The sequence below is a fragment of the Mus musculus genome, chromosome 14 (genome assembly GCF_000001635.26).
Source record: "Mus musculus strain C57BL/6J chromosome 14, GRCm38.p6 C57BL/6J".
NCBI classification, from domain to species: Eukaryota; Metazoa; Chordata; class Mammalia; order Rodentia; family Muridae; genus Mus; species Mus musculus.
In genome coordinates this window covers 10,466,948-10,480,089 of record NC_000080.6, presented here as the reverse complement: position 1 = coordinate 10,480,089, position 13,142 = coordinate 10,466,948, and the positions used below count along the sequence as shown (strand labels likewise).

General features: G+C 40.4%; 1 protein-coding gene and 1 non-coding gene across 7 annotated transcripts in view; one reads left to right on the top strand and one right to left on the bottom strand.

Annotated features, from left to right (window-relative positions):
- Fhit (fragile histidine triad gene) overlaps positions 1-13,142 on the top strand; it is a 1,611,970-nt gene that overhangs the window by 681,972 nt on the left and 916,856 nt on the right. The gene's annotated exons all lie outside the window — the stretch shown is intronic.
- Gm22053 lies at positions 1,217-1,417 on the bottom strand. Its single transcript, XR_003951253.1, has one exon. It is a non-coding gene; the product is annotated as a small nucleolar RNA SNORA73 family (small nucleolar RNA).

The following is a 13,142-nucleotide window of genomic DNA, read 5'->3' as shown; positions in this document are numbered from 1 at the left end:
AAAAGGCAAAGAACTGGACAGAGATTGTATGTCATATGCCAGAAATGGAATAGTACTTTTTTTATAGGACCTATTATATTTTTAAGTGTGTGTGTGGGTGTATGTGTTTGTGAGTGGTGTGTGTTTATGTCCATGTGTGTTTGTATATGCATCACCTGTGTATATATTTGTGAATGAGGTGTGTGTGTGTATGTGTGTGTGTGTGTGTGTGTGTGTGTGTTTGTGAGTGGTGTGTGTTTATGTCCATGTGTGTTTGTATATGCATCACCTGTGTATATATTTGTGAATGAGGTGTGTGTGTGTGTGTGTGTGTGTGTGTGTGGTGTGTTTATGTCCATGTGTGTTTGTATATGCATCACCTGTGTATATATTTGTGAATGAGGTGTGTGTGTGTATGTGTGTGTGTATGTGAATGGAGAGCCACGGGAGTGGGAGCCATGCTATGGTGATGCTGCCAACTGGACATCAGCATAGTCACTGACCCATCATCATTTTTCTCCGTCTGGACCGGCAGTTCTCAGATCACAGTTGTACAAAACAATAATGGTCTTTGTTATAGCTTTTGCGTTTTTCATGTTAGACAAACATGTAAAATTAGAAGAGATAAATAGATTCTGAAAAACATTTTTGATTCTAGGCAAAATTTTAAATTGCTTAGTTTTACAGTTAACAGAAGAAGAGAATACATTTGGCACACCAGAGGCAACAGTAATAGAAGGTGTCTAAACAGCAACTGATCTCTGTTTATGGTGTGCAGCAGTTTCATTCTGCCACAACACTCAGAGGTACCTCATTCCTAAGTCATTCATGAGTGGGTATGAGTGTGTGTGCATGTGTTTTACCTAGACCTAGAGAGCTTTCCGCCTTGTAATGATATGGGCAATTGTAGTCTACTGATAAATATCAAAATGAATGTTGAAATAATTAATTAATAAATCCAGACAGCATGTTAACTATCCACCTCAATGGTTTACATTCCAGAATGAAACACACACACAGGCCTTTATATTTTGATATGCCTTAAACGGCACAATAGCTGAGCCACTGTCTAACTTCCATGTGATTAAATCATGTCCTGCAGATAATTCTGAGTTATTACTGACTAAATTCTATATTTTATCTTGGCATCCCTTGACCCAGTTGGGCAGTCCTTTGGGCCTCACTCTCCTGGCTCCATCTCATGGCAGCTATGTCTCTCTGTCCTGTGCTTTTCCCCCCTTGTTTCCTGCATGGTTTGTCTCCTCAGTCATTGTCCACAGAATGCTAAGTAGTCATAGGAATATGCAGGCGCAGACTCAGAAGCCCAGGTTAATCTCCAATGTTGTGGAAAGGGACTGTACATCACTGGGCGATGCCCTAAGCTCCCACAAGCCACTAGAACAGAGCCCCGGGAGAGTGACCTCCTGTACTTCTTAGGCATGATGTCTCTCCTCCTCTCCACACTGGATCCTCTCTCCCTCCTTTTCCTCCTGATCCCAAGCCTGGGAAACTCCAAAAACCCACCTCTGTCTGTCCTTCCCAGATATTGGTTATTGGCATTTTTATTTACCAATCTGAACCAACTGGGGGCAGGTTCTTGGAAGCTATGTGCAGACAGTTGTGTAAGCAGTTTGGGGAATGTGATTAGCATTAGTAATATAAGCAGCAACATAAAGGTTTTTTTAAATTATTTTTATGTGAATATGTGTGTGCCCACACTACATGTGTGACAGATCATGTGGAGTCCAGAAGAGGTCATGAAACCCCTGGAACTAGGTTATTGATGTTTGTAAACCATCATGTGGATGCTGATTACTTGAACTTCTTTCCTCTGTAAAGGCTATAAGTGCTAGTAACCACTGAGCCATCTCTGAAATCCACAAACAAAATATTTAATTTACAATCATAGAAAAAAGTCTAGTTTGGAACACTTGTGTATGTCAGTACTTGTGGTGTGAAGGCCCCACTGTGACCAACTTCAGGTCATTGATGCATGTCAAGTAGTTTATAAGATTCTGAAAATTTTAATAAGGTCTTCTCATGAGCAGCTGTGAGCTAGCTCCTGCCCTCTCCTGTAGGAGTTTCCTTGGCTTCTTATAATTCTGTGAGCTTGTTTTCAGAAAGTAGCTATAGCTGTACTTATCGCTACAATGTTCTTGAAGGCACTGGAGAAAGTGTTCAGTAAATAGCAGCTTCTTTGATCTTTAAGTTCCCTTCCAACCCCAGACATGCCATTCTTGCTCAAGAAGACGTGCTTAACCGGGCATGGTGGTGCACACCTTTAATCCCAGCACTTGGGAGGCAGACGCAGGCGTTTCTGAGTTCGAGGCCAGCCTGGTCTACAAAGTGAGTTCCAGGAAAGCCAGAGCTATACAGAGAAACCCTGGCAGCTGGCATACTCCTGCTCTTTGGACATGGAGCCTTTATCTGAAGAGATCTTTGCATTAACAGAAACTGTGTAAGGAGGCAACCTGTGCTAACACAGGAAACCTTTGTCCTTCAAAACAAGGGTTGGCAAATCCAACCTACCAACTGAACACAACCTATTTCTGTGTGGCTCCTCACCTAGGGGTTTTTCATATTTTCTAATTATTTTTTAAAATGGAAAGAATAATTTGTGACACAAGAAGATGATACCAAGCTCAGGTTGTAGGTTCTACTTTACTGGGCTTGTCATTCATACCTGCCATGTTCATCTTGTCATCCGGAATTTTCTCCTGAACCAGGAAACCTGAGGGCTAACAAGACTGGTGGTTCCATTCTGTCCAGAGAATATTTGCCAACCCTGGTTTCCAAGGCTGCCTTCAAAATAAGTATGACCAACTAGTTCAAAGTTCTGGGTATGACTAAAGCTGAGCAAAACCAATAACATTCATCCTTCATATAATTAAAAGGAGTTGCATAAGAAATGGAGGGGACTCACTGGTCTGGGGAGACGGTTCATTGGGGAAATAGTTGCTATGTTAGCAGGTAGACCTGAATTTTGATCTCCAGCATCCACCATGGTGCAGCTGTAATCCCATGCAGAGGAGGGAGATAGCCACAGGAGAATCCCAGGAGCTTGTTATCCAGAGTCTAGCCAATCAGTGAGCTAGTTCAGGGAGAGACCCTGTCTCAAAAGTAAGGTGGGGAGAGAGGGAAAGAAGATGCTCAGCATAGACCTCTAGCAGCCATAAACATGGACATGGACACATACCTCATACACAAGTGCACACATACAAACTCAGGAAAAATGTGCAAGGAGTATAAAAGGTTTGTAAGAATTCTCAATATGTAAAAAGCACTAAGTGAACAAGAAATTTCTTGCTTGTCTCAAATCACATCAGTTCACTTTCTTTTGAACTTGCTACAGGGGAAGCTTCTAAAGTTTCCTGGTGGATGATCAGACCTTGTCTTTGGATGCCAGGCAGAGACCATGATCCTTCTTAATCACGCTGTAAACCCATATTGCTGGTCCTACAGGGGCTGCATAGGAACACAGACTTATTCGATGTTGGTCATGGATGCTTTTGTTTTAACTACTCGTCTTCTCTCCACGTCCAAATCCAGGACTGTTCTGATGATCACGAAGGATGTTTAATGTGTTGGCACAGGAGCCCACAGAGCAGCACATAATAAATGCTACTTTTTGTTTGTTGATGGTGAATTGGTTCACATAGGAGCCTTTCACTCTTTCTGTCAAGGAGTTTAGCTCAATGGTTGATATGTATGAGGCTCTGGGTTCAATCCCCAACCAAAGAAAAACAAAGAGAGATCCTTTTTAAATGCTTTTATTTTTGTAGACAGAAACAAACATTTAATTTGACAGTGTCTTGACAGAAGTTTTCACATCCCACACACTCCACCTTAGGGGTGTCATCTGGAAATACAACTCATGCTATTTTTAAGCTTGTGTCTGGAAAGAAGGTTGAATGCTCCCATTCGCGTCTCCTCCAGAAGAGGCTGCTTTCTAGCAGGAAGCATTCCGGTAAGAGGAGGAAACCAGCTCATTGAATACATATACACACTGTGAAGAATTCTGTTCTGTTAAAATATGTCTGCTAATAAAGTCCTTACCTCCAGGGGAGAAAGCATCCCCTAGTCCTATGGTTGTCCCTATAGTCTGCCTTGACAGGCTTCACTATTCAGACAGCTCCAACAACCATAGGGATTTTACTGTTTTAATCAAGTAAATCTCCACCTTGGCTGCACATTAGAAAACTTGAGTGTTATTAAAATACCCTAGTATCCAGCCTAAAATACCCCACTGTCCAGCTTATCCCTGTCTGAGGGTGGGAGCTTAGCACCAGTCTTTGAAGTCCTTACTACAGTCTTACTTTCAAGGTGCATCCTGTGACCAAGGTTGAGAATCCCCACTGGAAACCCTTAGATTTCCTTAGACTTTTGTTTTTAAACCTTCTAAGCAAGATCTTGCTGTCCTGTTACTATGGTGTTTGGACTTCTTAAGCATATTTAAGGGCAGCATCCATTGTCAGCTACTTATATTTCAGTCTCCTCTCCAGGGAAATTTACTGGTGGAATCTTGTTTCATTAGCTTAATAAAGAGAGATTTTTCAGAAGGTAAAAGACGACGATGATAAGAAATGCATTTTTGATTCTTCTGAGAGAAGAATCCCATTGTAAATTCTGCTGAGAGATTCTGCTTAGAATCACCTCATGGCTAAGCTCTCCAGGTCCAGTTGGTTTTACCTGTCCAGGATGCCTTTAAATAGGGCAGTGTTCATTGTAAGGCAATGTTTTCTGTGTACTTCCTAATAGTGTTTTATATGTTCATGCCGATAAATCGTTCTCTCATTAACATACTGCTCATTGTGTTTGGCTCATTATAGATATTTTCTTAATCTAATCTTTTGCTGAAGTAGGAATTGCTATAGTTTCAGTGAGTTGGAGACATTTGAAGGGAGGTTAATTAATTTTGTTATCTATAAAATGAAAATGATAATATTACCCACCTGCTAGTGTTGTTAAGAACAGTGGGAGAGACTAGTATAAAATAACCAAGTGCCTGGTTCTAGATAAGCAGTGGGACATTGTAAGTAAGAAATGTGACGCTGTCATGACATTGCAATGACATTAGGGACAAGGAGGCTGCGACCAAGCCTTCTGGGTTAATGTCTCATCTTAACTACTTACCAGCTCTGTAATGTTTGGCAAACTACTCAGCCTCTTTAAACATCCATTTCCTCACTTGGAAATGTATCTGTAGCTGCCTTTGCCCAGAGTGGGGATGGTCACATGTATTTAATGGACTTATCACTACTTTGGGCATTTGGTTAGCCCCTTGAAGACTTCCTTAGAAATGTGGCCATGGAGCCCTCAGTCCAGCCTCATAGAAGCAGAAGCTGCACTTTAGAAAGACCCCAGGCTTAAGCATGGACGTTTGAGCAAAGCTCTTCTAGTTAGTAATGGCAACCATGTATTAGAGCTTGACCTGTGTTCCTGCCTTACATCCTGGACAGGCCTCCCTCGTCAGATAGGCCTTCAATTCCACCCCTGTCCTAATTACACACCTCACCTGACTGACTCAAATTGTCACCAAAGATGAACTTACTAAAGGGAAAGTAGCAATTGGCCTCTGCAGCAGAAAGACAGACAGTATGTTGCCAAAATAGAACTCAAACTCAGGGCTCTTTAATCCTCAATCTAGAATATTTTATACCACACTGCCCTGCCATGGTAATGGTATTCAGTAGCACACATGAATGTATAGTCAGCTTGGTGCTTCAAGAGGAAGGTGACAAATACTAACCAGAGAAACAAACTATTTTTCAATATTAAAATGGAAACTAACACAAGTAGGCAGCTAAAACTGTCACTATCATTAAATTCAAGGTCTGAAGAAATTCTTATTAGAATAATGTAGGTACTATGATTTTTAATAAGCCAGTGAGGACCAACACATTTCTTTATTTAAAAAAAAAAAAGATCTTTTATGAACTTGACTAAACTCTGAAATCCAATTTTTTAAGTTTTTATTCAAGCAGGTTTTTTTTTCCATTTTTTTTTACTGGATATTTTCTTTATTTACACTTCAAATTTTATCCCCTTTCCTCATTTCCCCTTCAAAAACCCCCTCTCTCATTCCCCTCCCCTGCTGACTAACCCACCAACTTCCCTGTCCTGGCATTCCCCTACAATGGGACATTGAGCCTTCACAAGGCCAAGGGCCTCTTCTCTCATTGATGTTCCACAAGGCTATCCTCTGCTACATATGCGGCTGAAGCCTTGAGTCCCTCCTTTGTATTCTTTGGTTGGTGGTTTAGTCCCTGGGAGCTCTGGGGGTACTGGTTGGTTCATATGGTTGTTCCTCCTATGGGGATTAAAAACCCCTTCAGCTCCTTGGGTCCTTTCTCTAGCTCCTCAATTGGGGACTCTGTGATCAGTCCAATGGGTGGCTATGAGCCTCCACTCCTGCATTTGTCAGGCACTAGCAGAGCCTCTAAGGTGACAGATATATGAGGCTCCTGTCAGCAAGCACTTAGTGGCATCCACAATAGTATCTGGGTAACTAACTGTATAGGGGATGGATCCCCAGGTGGGACAGTCTCTGGATGACCTTTCCTTCAGCTTCTGCTACAAACTTTGTCTCTGTATCTTCCTCCCATGGGTATTTTGATACCCCCATCTAAGAAGGTACGAGGTATCCACACTGTGGTCTACCTTATTAGCTTCAGGTGGTTTGTGAATTGTATCTTGAGTATTCTGAACTTCTGGGGTAATATCCACTTATCAGTGAATGTATAAGATGTGTGCTCTTTTGTGATTGGGTTAGCTCACTCAGGATGATATTTTTTATTAGATATTTTCTTTATAAACATTTCAAATTTCAAATGCTATCCTGAAAGTTCCTTCTACGCTCCCCACGCCGTGCTCTCCTACCCACCTACTCCCACTTCTTGGCCCTGGCATTCCCCTTTACTGCGGCATATAAAGTTTGCAATATCAAGGGGCCTCTCTTTCCACTGATGGCCGACTAGGCCATCTTCTGCTACATATGCAGCTAGAAAAACGAGCTCTGGGGGGTACTGGTTAGTTCATATTGTTTTACCACCTATAGAGTTGCAGACACCTTAAGCTCCTCGGGTGCTTTCTCTAGCTTCTCCATGGGGGGGGGGAGGGGGGGGGCTGTGTTCCATCTTAGAGATGACTGTGAGCATCCACTTCTGTATTTGCCAGGCACTGGCATAGCCTCATATGAGACATCTATACCGGGGTCCCTTCATCAAAATCTTGCTGGCATATGCAATAGTGTCTGTGTTTGGTGGTTGATTATGGGATGGATCCCCGGGAGCAGCAGTCTCTGGATAGTCCATCCTTTCATCTTAGCTCCAAACTTAGTCTCTGTTACTCATTTCATGGGTATTTTGTTCCTTATTCTAAGGAGGAATGAAGTATCCACCCATTGGTCTTACCTCTTCTTGATTTTCTTGGTTTTGCAAATTGTATCTTGGGTGTTCTATGTTTCTGGGCTAATATCCACTTATCAGTGAGTGCATATCTAATGACTTCTTCTGTGATTGGGTTAGTTCACTAAAGATGATCTCCTCCAGATATATCCATTTGCCCAAGAATTTCATAAATTCATTCTTTTTAATAGCTGAGTAGTACTCCATTGTGTAAATGGAGTATCCATTCCTCTGTTGAGAGGCAACTAGGTTCTTTCCAGCTTCTGGCTATTATAAATAAGGCTGCTATGAACATAGTGGAGCATGTGTCCTTCTTACCAGTTGGAACATCTTCTGGATATATGCCCAGGAGAGGTATTGAGGGATCCTCTGGTAGTACTATGTCCAATTTTCTGAGGAACCACCAGACTACTTTTCAGAGTGGTTATACAAGCTTGAAATCCCACCAATAATGGAGGAGTGTTCCTCTTTCTCCACATCCTCGCCAGCATCTGCTGTCACCTGAATTTTTGATCTTAGCCATTCTGACTGGTGTGAGGTGGAATCTCAAGGTTGTTTTGATTTGCACTTCCTGATGATAAGGATGTTGAACTTTTTTTCAGGTGCTTCTCAGCCATTCAGTATTCCTCATTTGAGAATTCTTTGTTTATCTCTGTACCCCATTTTTAATGGGGTTATTTGAGTTTCTGGAATTCAGCTTCTTGAGCTCTTTGTATATATTGGATATTAGTCCCCTATCAGATTTAGGATTGGTAAAGATCCTTTCCCAATCTGTTGGTGGCCTTTTTGTCTTATTGACAGTCTCTTTTGCCTTACAGAAGCTTTGCAATTTTATGAGGTCCCATTTGTCAATACTTGATCTTACAGCATAAGCCATTGCTGTTCTGTTTAGGAATTTGTCCCCTGTGCCCATATCTTTGAGGCTTTCCCCCACCTTCTCCTCTATTAGTTTCAGTATCTCTCATTTTATGTGGAGGTCTTTGATCCACTTAGATTTGAGCTCTGTACAGGGCAATAAGAATGGATCAATTTGCATTCTTCTACATGATAACTGCCAGTTGGGCCAGCACCATTTGATAAAAATGCTGTCTTTTTTCCACTGGATGATTTTAGCCTCCTGGTCAAAGAACAAGTGACCATAGGTGTGTGGGTTCATTTCTGGGTCTTCAATTCTATTCCATTGATCTACCTGTCTGTCACTGTACCAGTACCATGCAGGTTTTTTTTTTTTTCCACAATTATTCTGTAGTACAGCTTAATGTCAGGAATGGTGATTCCACCAGAGGTTCTTTTATTGTTGAGAATAGTTTTTGCTATCCTAGGTTTTTTTATTATTCCAGATGAATTTGCAAATTGCCCTTTCTATCTCAGTGAAGAATTGAGTTGGAATTTTGATGGGATTGCATTGAACCTGTAGATTGCTTTCGGCAGGATAGCCATTTTAACTATATTAATCCTCCCAATCCATGAGCATAAGGGATCTTCTCATCTTCTGAAATCTTCAATTTCTTTCTTTAGAGACTTGAAGTTATTATCATACAGATCTTTTAGTTCCTTAGTTAGAGTCACACCAAAGTATTTTATATTATTTGTGACTATTGTGAAGGGTGTTGTTTCCCTAATTTCTTTCTCATCCTGTTTATCCTTTGTGTAGAGAAAGGCCATTGATTTGTTTGAGTTAATTTTATATCCAGCTACTACACTGAAGCTGTTTATCAGTTTTCGGAGTTCTCTGGTGGAATTTTTGGGGTCACTTATATATACTATCTTATCATCTGCAAATAGTGATATTTTGACTTCTTATTTTCCAATTTGTATCCCCTTGATTTCCTTTTGTTGTCGAATTGCTTTGGCTAGGACTTTAAGTACTATATTGAATAGGCATGGAGAAAGTGGGCAGCCTTGTCTAGTCCCTGATTTTAGTGGGATTGCTTCAAGTTTCTCTCCATTTAGTTTGATGTTGGGTTATGGTTTGCTGTATAATGCTTTTATTATGTTTAGATATGGGCCTTGATTTCCTGATCTTTCCAAGAATTTTATCATGAAGGGATGTTGGATTTTTCAAATGCTTTCTCAGCATCTAATGAGATGATCATGTGGTTTTTGTCTTTGAGTTTGTTTATATAGTGAATTACGTTGATGGATTTCTGTATATTGAACCACCCTTGCATTCCTGGGATGAAGCCTACTTAGTCATGATGGATGATCGTTTTGATGTGTTCTTGGATTTGGTTTGTGAGGATTTTATTGAGTATTTTTGCATCGATATTCATAAGGGAAATTGGTCTGAAGTTCTCTATCTTTGTTGGATCTTTGTGTGGTTTAGGTATCAGAGTAATTTTGGCTTCATAGAATGAATTTGGTAGAGTACCTTCTGTTTCTATTTTGTGAAATAGTTTGAGAAGAGTTGGAATTAGGTCTTATTTGAAGGTCTGATAGAACTCTGCACTAAAGCCATCTGGTCCTGGGCTTTTTTTAGTTGGGAGACTATTGATGACTTCTTCTATTTCTTTCGGGAACATGGGACTGTTTAGCTTGTTACTCGGATCCTGATTTAACTTTGGTACCTGGTATCTGCATAGGAAGTTATCCATTTCATCCAGGTTTTCTAGTTTGTTGAGTATTGCCTTTTGTAGTAGGATCTGATAATGTTTTGGATTTCCTCAGGTTCTGTTGTTATGTCTCCTTTTACATTTTTGATTTTGTTAATTATGATACTGTTCCTGTGCCCTCTAGTTAGTCTGGCTAAGGGTTCATCTATCTTGTTGATTTTCTCAAAGAACCAGCTCCTGGTTTGGTTGATTCTTTGAATAGGTCTTTTTGTTTCCACTTGGTTGATTTCATCCCTGAGTTTGATTATTTCCTGGAGTCTACTCCTCTTGGGTGAATTTGCTTCCTTTAGTTCTAGAGCTTCTAGGTGTGCTTTCAGGCTGCTAGTGTATGCTCTCTCTAGTTTTTTTTTTTTTTTTTTGGAGGCACTCAGGGCTATGAGTTTTCCTCTTAGGACTGCCTCCATTGTGTCACATAAGTTTGGGTATGTTGTAGCTACATTTTCATTAAACTCTAAAAAGTCTTTAATTTCTTTCTTTATTTCATCCTTTACCAAGGAATCATTGAGTAGAGTATTGTTCAGTTTCAACGTGAATGTTGGCTCTCTATTATTTATGTTGTTATTAAAGATCAGCTTTAGTCTGTGTTGATCAGATAGGATGCATGGGATAATTTCAATATTTTTGTATTTGCAGAGGCCTATTTTGTGACCAATTATATGGTCAATTTTGGAGGAGGGACCATGTGGCGTTGAGAAGAAGGAATATTATTTTGTTTTAGGTTAAAATGTAGATATCTATTAAATCCATTTGTTTCATAACTTTGGTTAATGTCCATGTGTCTCTGTTTAGTTTCTGTTTCCAGTATCTGTTCATTTGTGAGAGTGGGGTGTTGAAGTCTCCTACTATTATTGTGTGAGATGCAATGTGTGCTTTGAGCTTTACTAAAGTTTCTTTAATGAATGTGGCTGCCCTTGCTTGTGGAGCATAGATATTTAGAATTGAGAGTTCATCTTGGAAGATTTTACCTTTGATGAGTATGAAGTGCCCTTCCTTGTCTTTTTTGATAACTTTGGGTTGGAAGTCAATTTTATTCGATATTAGAATGGCTACTCCAGCTTGTTTCTTCAGACCATTTGCTTGGAAAATTGTTTCCCAACCTTTCACTCTGAGGTAGTGTCTGTCCTTTTCCCTGAGGTGGGTTTCCTTTAAGTAGCAGAATATTGGATCCTGTTTGTGTAGCCAGTCTATCAGTCTATGTCTTTTTATTGGGGAATTGAGTCCATTGATGTTAAGAGAAATTAAAGAAAAGGAATTGTTGCTTCCTGTTATTTTTGTTGTTAAAGTTGGGATTCTATTCTTGCTGTTATCTTCTTTTAGGTTTGTTGAAGGATTACTTTCTTGCTTTTTCTAGGGTGTAGTTTCCATCCTTGTGTTGGTGTTTTCCCTTTATTATCTTTTGAAGGGCTGGATTTGTGGAAAGATAATGTGTGAATTTTATCATGGAATACTTTGGTTTCTCCATCTATGGTAATTGAGGGTTTTTCTGTGTATAGTAGGCTGGCCTGGCATTTGTGTTCTCTTAGGGTCTGCAAAACATCTGTCCAGGATCTTCTGGCTTTCATAGTTTCTGGTGAGAAGTCTGGTGTAATTCTAATAGGCCTGCCTTTAGATGTTACTTGACCCTTTTCCCTTACTGCTTTTAATATTCTATCTTTATTTAGTTCATTTGTTGTTTTGATTATTTTGTGTCGGGAGGAATTTCTTTTCTGATCTAGTCTATTTGGAGTTCTGTAGGCTTCTTGTGTGTTCATGGGTACCTCTTTCTTTAGGTTTGGGAAGTTTTCTTGTATAATTTTGTTGAAGATATTTGCTGGCCCTTTAAGTTGAAAATCTTCATTCTCATCTATTCCTATTATCCGTAGGTTTGGTCTTCTCATTGTGACCTGGATTTCCTGGATGTTTTGAGTTAGGATCTTTTTGCATTTTGCATTTTCTTGAATTGTTGTGCCATGTTCTCTATGACATCTTCTGCACCTGAGATTGTCTCTTCCATCTCTTGTATTCTGTTGCTGATGCTCACATCTATGGTTCCAGATTTCTTTCCTAGGGTTTCTATCTCCAACATTGTCTCATTTTGGGTTTTCTTTATTGTTTCTACTTCCCTTTTTTTGGTCTTGGGTGGTTTTGTTCAAGTCCATCACCTGTTTGGTTGTCTTTTCCTGTAGCTCTTTAAGGACTTCTACCTCTTTAGCAGTGTTCTGTATTTCTTTAAGTGAGTTATTAAAGCCCTTCTTAATGTCCTCTACCAGCATCATTAGATAAGATTTTAAATCCGAGTCTTGCTTTTCGGGTGTGTCAGGTTATCCAGGATGGCTGAGGTGGGAGTGCTGGGTTCTGATGATGGTGAGTGGTCTTGGTTTCTGTTCGTAAGATTCTTACATTTGCCTTTCACCATCTGGTAATCTCTGGAGTTAGTTGTTATGGTTATCTCTGGTTAGAACTTGTTCTGAAAAAGTAAAATGTAAAAACAAAATTCTAGGCCTTTAGACCCAGGCTTGGGAATGTGACCTTTGTGACTCAATGCTCCAAGATATGCTAATCATAAATCAGATAGCGACATTCCTCCATCCACCTGCTTCCTGGGTTCAAAGAGTGTTAATTCAAAGAATGTGCTATTGTTAGGGGCTCTTAGAAACTGTCTTGAGAGATAACCTGAACAATTACCAGGTATTCCTTGTGACACTTGTGACTTTGTACTTCCTTGTGACTCTTAACTGGTATCTTTGGTATTTTTCAACAATGCCCTCCCCACTTCCTTGAGTTGTGGTTTCTTCCTTTAAATACCCCCTTACCTAGCAACTTGAGGCACCATGGTCCTCTACCCCTGCATGGTGTATGACCCTGGGACCGAGAGCACTCTTGAATAAAAATCCTCTTACAGTTTGCAAAAAGACCGTTTCTTGAGAGTGATTTGGGGTATCGCCTCTCCTGAGTCAGAACGTGGGGGAGTCCTCACGTTGTGGGTCTTTCAGTTCCTCCTGTGATTCTGTTAGCCTCTGTCAGCAGACCTGGGAATCTAGCTCTCTCCTGAGTCTCAGGGGTCAGAGTACTCTCTGCAGTCAAGCTCTCCTCTTGCAGGGAAGGTACACAGATATCTGGCATTCAGACCTGTCTCCTGGCTGAAGATGAAGGCCTGAAACAGGGC